The sequence below is a fragment of the Megascapheus bottae genome, chromosome 19 (genome assembly GCF_031878675.1).
Source record: "Megascapheus bottae isolate mThoBot1 chromosome 19, mThoBot2.hap1, whole genome shotgun sequence".
In the NCBI taxonomy this organism is placed as follows: Eukaryota; Metazoa; Chordata; class Mammalia; order Rodentia; family Geomyidae; genus Megascapheus; species Megascapheus bottae.
Genome location: NC_143527.1, coordinates 25,455,090 through 25,472,320, shown reverse-complemented (window position 1 = coordinate 25,472,320; position 17,231 = coordinate 25,455,090). Strand labels below are relative to the sequence as shown.

The following is a 17,231-nucleotide window of genomic DNA, read 5'->3' as shown; positions in this document are numbered from 1 at the left end:
TCTTTTTTTTCTTATATTTTTATTGTAATTAATGGAAGATTACATTATATTCACCAGATAGAAGGTACATTACTTCACAAGTCCTGATACCCTTATCTCCAATTAACCATCAAAAAGCTGGAAGTGGAGCTGTTGCTTAAATTGTAGGGTACTACCCTTGAGCACCAGAGCTTAGGGATACTGTACAGGACATAGAACCTACATACAAATATATACCTATGCAAGAACAAATAAATAAAATAAAATCCAAGCCTTCCAGAATAATCAGAAGTATTTTCTAAATAATAAGATTAAAAAAAACCTGATATTCAATGTGAGTCTTCTCAGCATTATACAGGTTAGAACCACAGATAACTTATTACTGTACCCCAATTCATCCCCATAATGTAAGCTTAAGTAAAGTGCATAGCTACTTCATTGGGACTGTTTTGACAGAGAAGGTAATCACAAATACATGGACCCCATGCTTTCCTTGGTCTAGGGAGCCATACATTCTGCCTCTTAGTATCTGTGGGGCATTCTTTAAGATTTAATGTTTTCAAATTAAAGAAAGTAAACAAAGGATAGAAAAGGACTGTTTTTGATGTTTGCACAAATCCAATATCTGTTTTCTTTTCTTTAATACATGACAAAACTACAGGGCCTCCCAGGGGCAGACAAAAATCTATCACAAGAGACCCAGAGGTATGTTGGAGAGGATTTTGACCAAAGAGATTTATGAGGCAGTATAGTCACTGCTCAAGGGAGGGGAGAGGAGAGCTATAGCTTAAGATGTTTAAAATCTGGCTGCAAGAGAAGCAGGGAAATGCACCACAGGGAACAATTCTCTGCCAGGGTCTGAGGGATGGAAAAATGACTTAATGGCACTTTCACGGTATCAAGTTTGGCAATTTTTTTTGTAGTAAGCAGCCATCTTCTGTAATTCCCTTTGTAAACAGACTCATAAGATATAGATGTGCTCTTCTCCTTCGTGACTTATACAAACTACTATTGCTGTTGCTGTTGGCACACAAAGACTTGAAAATTCACAACCATGGGAGGAAATAGCCTAGATATACAAGACTACAAATGACTTCTTTGCCTAAGTCTGGCTACATAATGTCCCCTTGATGGGGGTCCACTGGTACTCCAGGACTCTAGAAACTCATGATATCGTAGAGTCAAAAAAAATTGGAAGGCGATCACAGGTTACCTGTTTGAACTTTGAAATGAGAAGTCAGTGAGCTGATGGTTTCCATTAGAGTAACAATGGATGGAAATACTTAGCTTCAGGGAGTTGGAAGTGGTGTGCTGTATGGAGGGTTCCTGTCATATGTCACACCCGTGTTTCTTTCCAACATATTAATGTTGGAATGTATATATTTAATGTGCTTTCTCAGTTTTGGACTCTACTGCCCTAGCATGCATATCTACATTTGAACAGTAATACAATGTCAACAACTGCAGGGTTCACAGCATTTTTCAATTGAAGCTATTCTGAGATTCAGTTCAAATCCATCACCAGTCAGAGGAAAGCAGACCAAACAAAACAACACACAACAAAGCCTTCAGTAAGATATGAAATTGATGAGCTTTGCAGAGTGGTGAAAAGATCACTTGTATTCTAGAGACCCGAGTTCAAATCTAAAGACAGTGGTCTGACCTTTGGCAGAAAGCTCCGTGATGTTCAGCATCTGTATTCATGAACCCATCACTGTCTCATCAACCTCTTGGGTCTGTTGTGATGACAAACTGAAATCACAAAAGTAAAACCAATTCTCAATTTTCTCTACTAGTTAACTTTATTCCCTGAGTGCCATTCTGGAGAATCTTCTCAAAGACTAATCTTCCTGTGGTATTATAAGGAAAGTAGCTATGTCACCATTTTACACTAAAAGTGTAAATAAATGTTTCCATAGACAAGACTGCTCATCTGCTCCACACTGTGGACCCCTTACTTCAAATTATATGAATCTCTAATGTAATCAAATTCACCTTCAGTTGGCCACAAAATACCTATTACAGGTAAAATAGAACCTTTACCATGTTCAAGCACACTCTCAACCCTGCCCTATTTCCATCTGTCCCATAAAGTCCTCAGTTCTTAGGAGAGTTTTGTTTTATTTTGTTTTGTTTTGTTTTGTTTTTTTTGCAGGGAGGGTGGAGGAGGAGGCAGCGAGTCCATTTATTCAATGTAGTATGGGTTTCATAAGAACCAATCTCTCCTTTTGTCCATTTAGAGCATGGTTCATGTTTGTTTGCATAAGCAAGATTAGGCTATTCTTTTAAAGTTGACAACAATCAAGATTTAATCTTTGTATTGGGGAAAGCCTATTTCTCTCTTCTTTTTCTTGTTATTATAAAGGTGATGTAGAGAGGGGTTATAGTTAAAGTCCTTAGTTCTTAAAAATGTTATGGTCAACCTTTATTATTGAAAGTTCTTTGAACGTGTACTCCATTACTTCCCAACTTTATGTTGTTTTACCTCCCCAAACTTTTCCTTTTAGGAAAATAAAATCTTTTGTGATTAAAAAAAATAACTCTCAAACATTTAAAGACAAAGAAGCCAAGAGTTTTACCTCATTCTATTGAATCCCAGTGATATGAGTGCTGGGGGGTTTTATCATTTGGGTTTAGATTATTTCCTGTGCAGTATAGAATATCTGTCTGTTTGTCTATCTATGTATCTATGTATCTATGTATGCATGTATGTATGTATGTATGTATGTATGTATGTATGTATGTATGTATGTATCTATCTATCTATCTATCTATCTATCTATCTTTCTAGCTAGCTAGCTATCAGTCTTATTTTGGTGTCAGTCCTGAAGCTTGTACTCATGGTCTGGGTACCATTGCTGAGCTTCTTATGCTCAAACTTACTGCTCTACTATATGAGCTACAGTTTCCATTCCAGATTTTTGATGGTTTATTGGAAGTAGTAGTCTCACAGGCTTTCCTTCCCAGGCTGGCTTCAAATTGAAATCTTCAGCTCTTAGCCTCCTGAGTAGTAAGGGTCACAGGTGGGAGCCACTGGCACCACACAGAGCAGTCTTTTTGATGGGCCCGTAAAGAGATAACGTCTTGTACGTTCTCACTAGTAATGATTTACCTACCACAAGGTCACTATGGCTTGGTTAAATATCCCCACCAGGGCTCATGGGCCAAAGACATGGTGCTAAAGGCAAGGCACTGTTTGACCCTTTGGGGATGATGAAACCTTTAGAAACAGAAACTTTTTGAGAGTTCTTTCGGGAAATTGAGGGCATACTGTTGAAGGGGATTGTGGAATCCCAGTCTTTCCTTCATCCTCTCTGTGTTTCCTTCTCTGATGAGGTCTTTGTTCCATCCCATGCTCTCTCTGGCTTAAGACAGACCCAAAAGCAATAAAGTCAATCACATGTAGCCTACAGTCTCCAAAAGTAGGAGCCAAAATAAAACTCCCATGTTTACGATTTCATTGTCAGTTGATTATCTCAGATATCTTGCAAAGTGGGGTCATATGCCTGTCATCCCAGCATTTAGGAAGTTGAAGCAGAAGAATTCTGAATTTGAGCCAATCTGGTCTAGATAATGCCAATCTCAATAAAAAAAAAAAACAACAATAAAGTGACAGAGTATTTCTACATTCAGATCACAGGATTATTTACCCCATAAATACTGAATTAAAGGAAATATTTCTTTGAGTTTACAATAAAATACAGTAAGATTCATGACTACAAAATAGGCAACACATTCTAAAACTTAAATTGTATTTTTGCAATAACTACTTAGAACATTTAAAGAGAAAGCTAGTTTTGCTTAAAAGAAAATTTAGTTAAGAATGATAAACTAAACAGTGCTTCATTAGTTAAGACAAGTTATAATATTTTACTAGATATATATGTAAATATAATATGCATGTTTCTATGTGTGATGTGTGTGCATTGTCCAATGTTTCTTCAGTCACAGATGAGGCAAAATTAGTGACACAGAAATTATCTCTGATGTATTTCAAGTAAATTTCTGACACCAAAAGAACTTGTCAATCTGGGCAAGAACATGAGGAGATTAATAGGTCCAGAGGCTTGGCTATAAGTGTATAGAGTGCCGGCCAAGCAAGAAAAGCAGAATAATGAAGAGGCCTTGAGTTTAAGGTCTGGTGCCAGTCAAAGAATAAAAATAAAAATTTAAAAATCAGAATAAATGAACTTTTACTTAATGAAGTATATATGTAATGTGGCTCCATGCAGAAATTAGATTCAATTACTAAAGGCCAAGTTTGAGATTGTCTTAAAAATTAATAGCTTTTGGCTGGGAGACATCTAAAGGGAAAGAAAAAGTATACATTTTCCAATAAAGGTATACACTACTGTTCAGAAAATGAGTGTGTATATGTTTCCCTGTGTTTACATGCTAGGTCTCCATGTCAAATATATTTCATACTGGGGGCCGTAGTCAAACAATGTTCTAAAACCATAGCCAGAAGCATCATGGGACAAAGATCCCATTCAAATTCCAGCCTTTGTCCTGCACCAGAGGTAGAAAAGCCTAGGGGAGGAAATTGGAGAGGACCAAATAAATGGCAAGTGTCAGAGATTTTTCTGAGTAAAACTTCTGCTTACAAATATATATATATATATATATGTGTGTGTGTGTGTGTATATATATATATATATATATATATATATCTCCCAATGCTTTTTTTTTCCCCTGAGAATAAAACCAAAGCAGATGCTGAAATGGCAGTGGCATTGGTGGCCCAAGTATCCCCTACTGCCTTCTGTTAAGTCTGAAAGAAGAGGAATAAAAGCTCCACGAGAGACTTCAGTTTCATTATGTTCCCTGCAGTCTAAAAAGCAATAGTAAGTGGCGTCAAGGTCTTTAAAGAAATCCGAACAATCGCAAACCCTTCTAGAATGTTTACTTTAAAGGATGGAACTTGTATTTTTCTCCACATGAAAACAAAAACATAAAAAAAAGAAAAGCCATCCTTCCTGAATCTGAGTGTCTATACACATCTGTGATGAGGCAATGCAGGAAGTGGGCTAGGCATGCCTCCACCTCTTGTCCACTTCCCCCCTTGGGGAACCTCGTGGTGTGATGTGGTTAAGTTCGCACCTGCTTGGAAAACACCTGCTTTATTCACACCAGGTCCCATGCTGCATGTAAAGCATGTAAATTGTGTGTGTGGATGGTTTCAATTCTATTTAAAATACATCTGTGATCATCTCTTTGGAATTCTTGTTCAAGCGTTACAGTGTCTGTTTATAAGTAGATATCATTTCCCACATGCAGATTGTAAACTTCCAGAGATCAGAGGCTCTTTAGGTCTCACAATTCCGGTGGACACTGAGGGGGTTGGTGGAGGCTCCTGCAGAAGGTAATGAATGAATGAAAATGTTATTAAAAATCACTTCAAGATTTAATTTTATTAAATGTATGTATGCCAACACAGAACTAGGATATTTGCAGGGATGGCTAGGCGTGGGAAAGATGTGGAAGAATTGTAGAAGGGATGACGTTGATTGAGATGCGTTCTACTAATAAACTGACAGGTTGAATTGAAAGTGCTGTGTACCACTAATTCAAGACAAGTAAAAAAAATTAAAAAAGAATTTTTGCCCTACTACCTTTAGTTGATTAATTCCATTTAAAGATGTTCTGGGTCCCATTTTCTTGGACACACTAATACTATCAGAAAGCCTCAAGACTCATATGCTGTGTACATTAGGACTGTCACTCGATACCCTATGGAAGCATTTTATTTCCTCTGTGATTGGGACAGAATACTTCTTATGAACATGTAACATATACAAATCAGAATCAGTATATTCTAAAGCTTACAAACACAGTGATACAATAGTCTGGGAGAAAAGGAGGTCACTTTTAAATACACTATTATGGTAAAAAGTTAAGAAAGTGATACCTTATAAATATATATACTTGAAAGTTATGTGCTTTTATAGGTGTACATGTAGGAAGTTCCTTTCAAACAAAAGGGCAAAGTTAAAAGGATAAAGTTGCAGAAATGAAAAGGCACAGAGCAGGTTGAGGAAGGAATAAATAATCCAATAATAGTTACTGCATGGGCAACAAAGTGGACAAAAGGTAAAATGACCAATAAAGATTCATGAAATAAATGCCATGTTAGTTCAATACTACTGATGAAAAAGTTGAATGTCAGAGCAGACATGGCTCTTTTTTTTTTTTTAATCAGGCATTGACTAGCCAACTCTTGAATCAAGAATGACGTTTAGATTGCAAGGTAACTTTGGAAGACTATCCCAAGGAATGAAGAGACAGGAATAGTGATCATTTAGAAAAAATTGTTGAATTCTGGACAAATGTACAGTTCAGAAACTAAGTGGATACAAGCATTATGGATAATAGAGAACATAAAAGGATGAAATATTTTTATATATTTATTTTGCAAGCTTATTCTTATGCAGAGATAGACATGCAGATGGATATATACACAGAGTTCACTGCCCACCCTCATTCTGTCTGTCTGTCTGTCTCTCTGTCTGTCTGTCTGTCTTTCTCTCTGTTTGTGAAACCTCTAATCACAGGGCAATATATGTTCATCCTAGTTGGCAAATATATTCTCCCCTTAGGAAAGAGAACCAATGCACACCATTTATTTTTCATTTTCCCATTAATTTTAATTACCCAAATGGAATGTATTAAGCTAACTTTAAAATTTCATATCATGGATGCATGCTGAGAACCCTTTCAAATTGCATTTCAAACAATTCCATTTCTGAAGTCTGTTATAAAGGAGATAGAAATGAATTGACATTATCATTTACATATCTATATTTTAATATGAATTTTTCTTAATGCCTTACCATTTGACACACAATAGCATTTGACATTTTTAAGTAAATATTTTCAGCTTTTTTTTTGGTCTTGAGGGGAGAACCAGATAAGCTAAAAAAGACAATAGACTATGAGCAAGAGACCTTCCTGTCAGCTTTCAAACCATATACTGTATTTGCAAAGGGTTAGGTTATTTCTGAAGCAATATTTTGGTAGGTTCCAGCTGTCATCTGCTGAGAAATGTGTTGTTCACCTTCGTTTCCGGTTCCTCTACACATTGTCCCAAAGCACAGATTTCTCTAACATAGGCAAAAAAATGCAAAATGCACAAATCCTGGTAATCATACAGAGGAAGGGCTCCATTTGCATACCCTTCATAATTCAATTTAATTTTTTTGTCAAGAGTCCTGAATGCTTTGTGTTTGCTTTAATCAGAATGTTGACATTTACACTGAAGCCAATTTCTCTTTTTCTCCTCCGTGTTTTGTTTAACCACGACAAGTGACAGCAAACTGGAAAGAACAGACTTTTTAAATTGGCTCCTTGCCCAGAATGCATCATTTCTCTTGTAGCTTTCCCCCTTTCTATGAATTGCAAGAGGAAATGTGAAAACATACTAGGCGAACACAAGTGAGGTGTTAGTGCTTTTAGATAAAGATTTGTGTTGTATTTTAAAAACTAGATTGCTGTACATTTCCAAGCTATTAGCAGGAGACTCTTATGCTCTGGCTTAAGGTCCTTGGAGAGCTATGCTTAGTATATTTCAGTAATTCAAAGCAAATAGAAAACTATGTGTGAAAATATTTAATGGCAAAAGCATCAACTTCCGAAAGTCGCAGGAAGCAATAAGGAAGCATGGCATCTGCCATTAACTCTTTCTAATATTTTCTCTGTGCTTTCCCAGTCATGTCTGAAAAGGAGAGAATTGTAGCTGTGGAAATCAACCTCAAGATATCAGCCATTCAGAAAAGCACAAACAGTGCAGCCAATACCTTGGCCTCTTTAGCAGAACCAGCTATTGGGTTTCACAGTGGATAACTAGCACTTTTTTTTTAAAAAAACTGTAGCTTATACAGAAATTCTAATTCATCCATAGATCAGAAGTAATGTTTTAAATTAGAAATTAGCTTGAAATTAGTTTATCAAATACAGGGAAAACATCTACCATGAAAGATATTTTGCTTGAAATAAAAGATGTCTTACATGGATTATTAATTCTGCCTCAACAAAGGGATAGGGCATGACTGGGTTTCAAAGTAGATGTTGAAATTATAGATTCCGATGCTATAATTTCTTTCAGCAAGAAATACCTTCTAGAAATCCTTTTAAAAAGTTGTCTTTCCCCTGATTGTAAGACATATCAAATAGACACATAAATACCAGAGAGTTATCCAAAGGAAACCAAAAGAAAGTTTTGAAAAACTGGGTCAGTTTTTCATAGCTGAACTCTTGATTTTTTTTTTTTATTGCTTAGCTACTGTGGACGTTTTCATCTCCAAGTACAGCCATTAAGGAAACAAAGTGCTACCAAGCACTGGTGGCTTATACCTGTAACCCTTGCTACTCAGGAGGCTGAAATCTGAGGACTGTGATCATCAGGAAATTCCCTGGTATTGTTATCTCCAATCAAAAAGCCAAAAGTAGAGATGTGGCTTAAATAGTAGAATGCTAGTCCTGAGTGAAATAAACACCACAATATTTAGGCCCTGAGTTCAAGCCCAGGACTGGCACACACACACACACACACACACACACACACACACACACACACACACACATGTGCACGTGTGCACACACAGAATAAAAGTCATATTTACAGTCATTTTTAAAACTAGATCATTTAATTCATTATAGTAGATATAATAGTAAAATAATTTTAGTAATTTAGCCAAGAATAATCCTATAATGTGATTCGTGCAAAATGTTTATTTACTTTTAATGACAGAAAACCTTATACAATCCACAAAGGAACGTAAAGTGTGACCCATTCATTGAAAACAATGCCAGTGCAAACATTCTGGCAGATACAAATTCCAAAAACTTGAAAGCAGCTATCAAACGTAAAATAAAAATAGAACTATGGAGAGACATGAATGAATAACCAAATCAAATAAAAATGGCTTAAAAATTGGAAGTGTTAATCAAAACGGAAATTTAAGAAGAACTGTGTATTATCTATGAAAAACTATAATCATTGAAATGAAAAATTACTAGTGGGAATTAATCCCAAATTCAATATGGCAGAAGAAAGACACATGGTGGTAGAATATAGATGAAAATTAATAGTGTATATGAAACAGATCTTTATAAAAAAACACATAGAAAACTAAATAAGAAAAATAAAGGGATGGTATCTGCAGGATACAATTGAGTCCATACACATCATTCCAGGAAATAAATGATTTCAGGAAAAAATAAAAATGAGAGACAGATCAACAAACAAAATGCCCTATGGGCAAGATCCACCGGGAAGGCCCGCATTAAACTGAAAAGAAGATATCCCTGTATGATGACCTTGGAGTAGAGACCAGTGACTCGAAAACTGAAGGCTGGTTCTACAGTCTCAGCTTCAGGTGAAGAAGGCAGCCCTCACTCAAGCAAAGAGCCAAAGGACAAAGCAAAGCAGAGTCTTTGGCCCTGCCAATATGACCCTATGTTTCCTAAGGATTATGAGAAAGTTGTGAAGCACCAAAGAGCAGAGTGGCAGAAGCAGCTTGAGCTGCTAAGACAGACACCTGAAGCCAGTGAGTTTTCAAGGCGGCCAGATCCAGATGAAGATGAAGATGAAGATTATGAACCAGAGACAAGGAAAAGAAGGATGGGCAGAGCTACCATAGCCCCACTCCGAAACTTTCCTTATGAAGAAGATTCGAGGCCTTGGTCAATTCCCCCTCCCGTGTCTGAAGAGCCCGACAGGCCCAGCTCTCCCACTGGGCCCAACAATTCCTTCCTTGCTAACATGAGGGGCACATGCAGAAGTATGGCTTCCGTGAAGGCCAGGGGGGCTGGGCAAGCATGAGCAGGGGCTGAGCGCCCCATTGTCTGTGGAGAAGACCAGCAAGAGGGGCGGCAAGGTCATCGTGGGTGACACCATGGGGAAGGGAGAGGCTCAGGATGCATCCAAGAAGTCGGATTCAAATCCATTAACAGAGATACTTCAGTGCCCTACTAAAGTGGTTCTGCTGAGGAACATGGTCTGTGCAGGAGAAGTAGATGAAGACTTGGAAGTTGAAACTAAGAAAGAAGATGAAATGTATGGCCAAGTTGGGAAAATGTGTGATATTTGAAATTCCTGGTGCCCCTGATGATGAAGCAGTTCAAATAGTTTTAGAATTTGAAAGAGTTGAATAAGCAATTAAAACTGTCATGGATCTGAATGGCAGGTATTTTGGTGGACAAGTGGTAAAAGCATGTTTCTACAATTTGGATGAATTCAGGGTCTTGGATATGGCAGAGCAAGTTTGATTTTTTTTTTTTTTGCCAGTCCTGGGTTTGAGCTCAGGTTCTGAGCACTGTCCTTGGAATTTCTCAAGGCTAGAGCTCTACCACTTGAGCCACAGCACCACTTCCAACTTTTTTCTATGAATGTGGTACCGAGGAATTGAACCTGAGTCTTCGTGCATGCTAGGCAAGCATTCTACCACTAGGCCAAATTCCCAGACAGCAAGTTTGATTTTTAAGAACTAGAGTCATTCCTGATTATCCTCAAATAAGCTACTGAGCCTCAGCACCATGGCTGCTCGACACTGAGCCTCTTGGAAGGACTTCTAAGGGACATGTTGATTGATCCCTTTTTTATCTTGTGTTTTTTTTAATATAGTATAAAAATCCTTTAAAAAACAACAACAACAAAAAACCTAATAGCTGAAAACTTCTCTGATTTGATAAAACACTAATCCCCACAAACTAACAAATTATAATAAATACAAAAGGCTCTGTATATAACAAAGGAAATATTTCATTATGTACAGAGGAGCCACAAAAACACTATCAGAAAAATATTTGTGTAATGACAAATTTAACACAAGGAAACAATAACGAATTCTCAGATCTGATCATACCCATGTATGAAAAATACCATCGTTTTATAAATTTGGGTGAAGTATATAAATCTTAACTCTGATGTCCCTATATACTTTCTTTTTTTTTTTCTTTTTGCCAGTCCTGGGCTTGAGCTCAGGGCCTGAGCACTGTCCTTGGACTTTTCTCAAGGCTAGAGCTTTACCACTTGAGCCTCAGCACCATTTCTGGCTTTTTTCTATGTATATGGTACTGAGGAATCGAACCCGGGTCTTCATGCATGCTAGGCAAGCACTCTACCACTAGGCCAAATTCCCAGCCCCCTATATACTTTCTTATGGATAATTATCATAAATGTACTTCTATGTATATTTAGAATCACATTGAGAGGTATTGTGATTAAAGTTTTAAACATTAAAATTTAGAAAATTTATGAGTATAAAGTACATTTCTAGAAAGCCTTTTGTAGTTATCTAGCTTTACTAAAAGTCCTTCCTCCCTCCTTTTTTCCTTCCATCCCTCCTTCCCTTCTTCTCTCCCCCACTCTCTCCTCCCTCCCTCCCTCCTTGTTTGCTTATGTTTAAGTAGTTGTACAAAGGAGTCCTCAGTTTATGAATACAGTACGTCTTGATCAATGCCATCCCTTTCAACATTCTTATCCTTACCTACTCTACCTATCCCTTCCCTCATACTCTTAATTATGATTCTTTTTTTTTCATGCTTGATGGCTCATTTTTCTCTTACAATGGAGGGTAAGTTACTGAGGTTTGAACCCAAGGTTTCATGCTTGCTTAGACAGGTATTCTTACCACTTCAGCTTTATGCTTTTAATTTTGTGGATAATTTGTCATGATTTTTTCCAGGGCACCGAGACCATGACTCTCTTTTCTCTGCTCTTGTAATTGTGCTTAAAGATGCATGCCACCACAACTGACTTGTTGAATAAGATGGAATCGAACATCTGTTTTGCTAGTTTTTAGAGTCGTTCTCTTTGTTACTGATTTTGTTTCGTCTGAGAATTCTTGAATTGGGGGTTTCATCATTTTCTTTCTTTCTTTCTTTATTTTTGTGATCTGCAGATGTATTTCTGGTATGTTTTGGTTGTGCTCTGCAGTTTCTTATGAAAAATTTAGCATCATATGACTTGTTTTCCCCCTTGAGCTCAGATGTTTCTCTGGTGTCCTTGATGATATTTTGTAAAAATTTTAATTTCTAAAAATATATTTATAGTATGTCTTATCTTCAAATGGGTTTCTTTGAAATTACCCAACTTGGGCTCCCCCTAATTCTCTTTTTTTAAACAGGCAAGGACTGTTTATTAAGGAACAGGGAGGAGCACAAACCTTTCCAAGGGATTGGAGGTTGTGCTAAGAGCTGGAATTGGGGGTAGGCTTATATAGGGCTTAATAAGGAAGCAAAAATAAAAATGGGTTATGGTCTCTTGGGAGTCCGGGGTGGAGTTTTTGGCCAGGCCCACTCACCCTAATTCTAAATTAGTGACTTTTATTTAACCATCTTTTCAGATCTTTTTTTCAGTCTTACCCTCTTTCATCTCTGTTTCCTGAACTTTATTATTAGAAAGCCTTAAATCTTATTATTGTAGTTTTACAGGGCTTAGAGTCTGCTCATACTTAGTTTTATTATCTTTCTGATCTGGTCAAATAAATTCAATTGTCTTGTCCTCTATTTTACTGGTTATCTCTGCTGTGTAGCATTCTTTTGTTGATTTCATCTAAATCAATGTTTGTCTTGTACCTTTTTAGTTCTGAATTTTCTACTTGGTTCTTTATATCTGTTATTTATTGGCAATAATTTCCATTTTTTAATTGAGGTTTTTCTATTTTTTTTCATGTTTCATGTGTTAGTGCACAAAGAAGGCACTGTCTTTTCATGTTCAAGTGGAAGTAAAGTTTAAGTTAGCCATTCCACATGATTTGGCATCAGTGGCAAAGGAGCACTCAATACTTACTTCAAGGCCAGGGATTACTTTGTGCACAACTCTACACTAAAAGTGCATGTACAGGTTGAAATAACCTTATTACCACTCAGTGAAACCCTACCTCTTTACAAGGTTTTCACTCACAGCACTCCATCTCAGGAGGAGAAATGAATTACTATCTGCAAGTAGAGATATAAGACCAAACTCCCAGCTACTCCTAAAGTTTCCCAAATAAAATCCTTTATTTTCCATCTTATAGATTTTATTTTTGGCCCCAAATTATCTTTGCCTTATTATTATAGAAATAACCTTGAATCTCAGGCTAAATGCTACCTTCTGAGATGACTGTCTCAGATCAAGCAACTTAATCTTCCCTTTTACAACCTTGTTTTATACAGGAGTACACTGTTTAGTTTTGTCCATAGCAATTAATCTGATATTTTCTTCTTTTGGCTCCTTCTACTTCCTATCTCTGGAATTTAATACTTATAAAAAGAAACACTGATCTATTTTGACGACTACTGTTTCTTTGATTATTTTTTAAGCAAGTGACATAGAGGAAAAATTACACTTTTTAGAAAGTCTAAATGAGTTATAGTTGCTAACATTTCATGTCTTCTTGTCATTCACAAATGCTCCTTAAAGAAAAGTGTGTTTTATGATATTGATGATAGGAGGTGCACCTCTGATAGTCTAAAATTACTGCAAAGAGGAGCAAAGGTATGAGTGACAGGATTATGGCTTTGTGGTTGTATCCTGAGGATAATTAACTCTTCCAAGCCAGCTGTGACCCCTGCTGGGAGTCAGCCTGTACCCAACATGGTGACAGGATTGGTCCCCAAAGAGGCCACTACACTAAAGTCTCTATAGTGAGTCCTGTGTTTTAATGAACCTAGGGCCTTGCCAAATATGAAAGCAAAGACAGAATTTAGGGACCAATTGGTTCCCCGGAGAGAGTCCTGAATGTGATTTGAGGGTTTTTGAAAGCAGGCTATGTACTATGTAAAATGAATCTAGAAGCAACCCACCAAGAGTTTTTATATTTCTTTGCTTTGTATCCCATATATCAGTGGATATTTCTGCAGGTCTGAACAACATATACAACTCTTGTCTCTCAGTTTGGGGATTTTTTCTCACCTTTGAAAATGCAAATACATTAGGGAAGAGGAACAGCTGGTCAGTCATTTTGATCTTAATGTAATGAGTTTATTAGAGCCAGCAGGGAGAGGGAATTCTGACACTGTGCATACTAACCTATAAACATGCCTCTCTTTTGAAGTTTGTTGGTACTGGAACATTCCTCCACAAGAGAATTTCTCAAACATGTGGTGATTGCAGCAATACAATGAATATAATGTGTGCAAATGGAAGACATAATATGGCAAAAGTGTAACTGGATCTCAGTAGAAACCACCATGATGAAATGAATTATTTTGTTGGGGGGAGGTTATAGTACATTCAAATTCTAAAATCATTATGTTTTACAGTGTTTGGCCAATGAGTCTAGTGGACATCTTTAATCCTGTTATTTGGTTGAACAAAATTCTGTATTACTTATTAGGTTAATAGCTACAAAGAGAGTTAAACATTGCCATCCATGTTCAGCTATTATTTTTTTTTTACTTCCACTAGCATCTTAAGTAAGTGACATTTGTGCTGCTATCCTAGACCCATACCAACTAATGTGTAGGAAAGGGAGTACTAGGAATAGAAATAGGAAATTAAAATCCATGAGATCAAGTAATCTGAAACATAATGTCTAGAGTGTTGAGGCTAAGATGGTTTAGAGTTAGTTGTCTGATCCTATAACTGCATTTTCTAAAGTTAACCCTTGCAATGGGATATTTGGAGGAGTGTCCAAATAGGAAATAATGCAAAAGAAATATCTTAGTTATGAGGATTCTTGTTGAAGTTTATATGAATGTCATTTCTGATGTAGATATTTTGATGTTTTTAAAATTGTTAATTATATATTTAATTGAACTCTGGAGAGAAAATCCATATTGAGAGATGAGTTAAACATCAAATCCATGATTTCTAGGCTCTAGAATCCTAACAGAATAGAAATGCATGCTTTGATCTGTTAAAATTCAGAAACATAATTTTCTTTAATCCGGAAATTAATGTCTCTCAACTTATGTTGAAGCTCTATTTTCTTGACAAGGACTGTTAAATGTTTCCCAATATGGCCTCTGTTATAGGTAAAAACTGTCAGTAGTTTTGTGACCAATAAAAGTACCATAGAAAGACTTACCTCCACGTCTTTTGATTGGACACTACCATTTAACAACTTGAGACACAAGAGTTAACAGAGAAAGTGATGAAATAACAATGTGAAAATTCCTCTGTAATTGGCCTAACCAATTGATGGATGGCTGCTGAAGGATTTAAGAATCACTCTACATTTTCCTAAAATGGATGAGGGAATAAACAGCTAAAACCCTAAATGCCATCAGTCTGATTGTCTGATGGAATTTTTCCTCCTCAATAAAATATTGAGGCTCAAAAAGTAGTAATTTTTATATGGAAAGCGATATACTTGGCCAAATGTTATCATCATGCCATTTATAATAAAACCTGGAAATTAGCATTAGACTAAAGCTCATACTTCTCTCTCATCTATCTTTCCATTGGGGAAGGTAATGGAGAGAGTCAATTCAGTGTGAGACTCACGGGACTCGGTTATCTTACCAGTGGTACTATGAGCATGTCGAGTCAGGGTTCCCAAGTGGTTGTTTAAGTGGTGCAGGAAATCCTCCTGAAAAGTGATCATATTCCAAAGTCTGTAGTAGTCACTGAGAGCTAAAGAACAGAGCCTGAAGATCATATGATTGAAAAATGAAGAGTAGCACAGCCGTTGCTTGTGTGAATTTCTGGAAGGATGCTCCCAGAACATTACCATATTTAATATAGGGAACACATTTGTGTTACTATAATGGCTAATTTGGATGTTTTCTTTTTCTTTTTTCTTTTTTTGTGCCAGTCCTGGTGCTTGAACTCAGGGCTTAGGCACTGTTCTTGGACACATTTTGCTCAAGGCTAGCACTCTGACACATAAGCCACAGCACCACTTCTGGCTTTTTCTGTGTATGTGGCTCTGAGAAATCAAACCCCTGACTTTGTGCATGCTAGGTGAGCATGTTATCACTAGGCCACAATCCCAGCCCTGGATGTTTCCTGAATCTGATTAGATTCAGAAGTACAGAGGAGATTACTAAGCACATTTCTGAGAGTGTCTGTGAGTCTTCTAAATCTGTGGTTTTTCCAGAAAACATTAACTGAGAAAAATCTACCCTGAAATGATCTTAATATGTTATCCAGTATGAGAACAGGTTTTAAAAATATTTTTTTACATCTGGATAAAACAATACTATGTAGAAAAATAAGAAAAATGAGAAAATATGTCTGCATTGATTGGGATGTTCTTTATAAAACCTTGCTAACTAAAGGACTTTGGAGGACCTTGGTGTATAAATTAGAAAAAAAGAGATACAGTTTATATAACTTGCTAGAATGGGTGTTGATTATTTCTGAAAGAATGCCCTAAAATTGAAATCACAATTGTTTCTGGAAAAGGGAATGGACATTTGTCATATGTGTTCATAGGAAGACGTTTATCACAGACCCACTTGTTGTCTTTTGATTTTTCCAACCCATTTGAAAAAGATATTCGTACATGGTATAAATTATTGTTGAGCCACATTTTTATGACTATCATGAGAAATAAATAACAATGATATTGTCCCTTTCTAAAATACTTGTCCTCAGGCATTACATGCAGATTAATCAGGTAAAATTTTCTAAGGCCTCACTTGCAGCATTTAAATAACCAGTTAAGTACTTTCCAGTTTTTGATGTTGTTGGTGGTGGTAGTAGTGGTGGTTGTTGGGCTTGAATTTAGGGCCTGAGCACTGTCCCTGAGCTTTTTTGCTCAAGGCTAGTGTTCTACCATTTTATGCCACAGTTTTGCATCCAGTTTTCTGGTAGTTAATCTGAGATGAGATTCTCATAGCCTTTCCTGCCCTGACTGGCTTCAAATCATGATCCTCATATCTCATCTTCCTGAGTAACTAGGATTATAGGCATGGACCATTAGCACCCAGTCTTCCAGTCTTATTGTCATGATTAATAAAGAATGTACACAATGAAGAAGAAACACTCCACAGCACTCTTTTATGAACAGTTGGAAACAAAGGCATATAAAAGAAGGAAGGTGTATTAGCAATTGTATTTGCTAGCTTGGAAAAGAACCCACAGGAAGTCATTTAAAAAATCAGCCCTCTCAGCTTATCAAGAGAAAGCAAGAAGGCCCAAATAAAACAATGGAGATCGGGCTGGGAGTTTGGCCTAGTGGTAGAGTGCTTGCCTAGCATGCATGAAGACCCGGGTTCGATTCCTTGGTACCACATACATAGAAAAAAGCCAGAAGTGGTGCTGAGGCTCAAGTGGTAGAGCTCTAGCCATGAGAAAATCCAAGGACAGTGCTCAGGCC

General features: G+C 36.9%; 1 pseudogene; it reads left to right on the top strand.

Moving 5' to 3' along the window:
• Positions 1-5,012: 5,012 nt before the first annotated feature.
• On the top strand, positions 5,013-10,245 carry LOC150049740 (splicing factor 45 pseudogene; annotated as a pseudogene).
• Positions 10,246-17,231: the final 6,986 nt, after the last annotated feature.